Here is a 1078-nt window from a genome sequence, read left to right on the forward strand (position 1 = left end):
GCAGTTTGAAATTCTTGCCCTTGCATGCACAGTCTTTACGGTTTGCTGTAATCATGAAACTTTGATATCTGCTCAGGAATGAAATAAAATAACAAAAATAAAGGAAAGCATACCTCTAGGTAGCAGTTTTTTTGTTCCACCAGCAAATGATGACTTTAACTGTGTTTTTAATTAGCAGAGAAATACAGAAGAGGCATGTTTTCCCTGTTTAGGGGCTTGCATCTAGGTGTTTCCTTTCCTAAAAATGCCCACCACCCACCTGTTCCTTTGTCTGTGCCTTGTGTCTGGCTCCTTCTTATCCTCCCAGTTTCAGCTGACATGTCATTCTCGGAAAGAGACCTTTCCTGATGACCCTATCTACGTGCTACTCCTGCCCTACATCTGCCAGTTACTTTCTGTAACAGAGTCTAGTTTAACTCTGTCTCAGCAATTTTACAATTGATTGCTATCTTGGTTTGGCTTATTTAGGTGTTTTACTTCTTCATTACAAGGAAATGCAAGATTTGAGACAGGGAGTATTGTCTCTTATTCTTCTCACACAGAGCATCACATGTTCCAGGAGTTCAGTATATGTATTAAATGGAAACATACTATTATCTCCATAGCTGGAGGTAAAATACAAATGAGACTCTCCCTTAGATGTTTTTTTTTTTTAGGTTCTGTAACATGAGTTTAGAAACACATATTGAAAAGCATAGGGAAGCCTTTGATATTAAAAATGTGATTAAACACTGGAGTGATTTACTAATATGGTAAATATTTATTGAGCATTTACTACACTTTGTATTGTTAAGTCATCTAGGGGATAGTGAAGTAGGTGCTATCATTATCCCCATTTCACAGATGAGGACAGTGAGGCACAAAGAAAGTAAGTAATTTGTCTAGGGTCACACAGATAGTTCATGGTATAAAACCAGACTTAAAGTCAGGTGGTTTAGGGGCTTCTGGTGGCTCAGTAGTCAAATGTCTGCCTTTGGCTCAGAACATGATCAGAATCGAGTCTCATATCAGGCTCCCCACAGAAAGCCTGCTTCTCCCTCTGCCTATGTCTCTGCCCCCTCTCTCTGTGTCTCTCATG

Source organism: Canis lupus, chromosome X (genome assembly GCF_003254725.2).
Source record: "Canis lupus dingo isolate Sandy chromosome X, ASM325472v2, whole genome shotgun sequence".
NCBI classification, from domain to species: domain Eukaryota; kingdom Metazoa; phylum Chordata; class Mammalia; order Carnivora; family Canidae; genus Canis; species Canis lupus.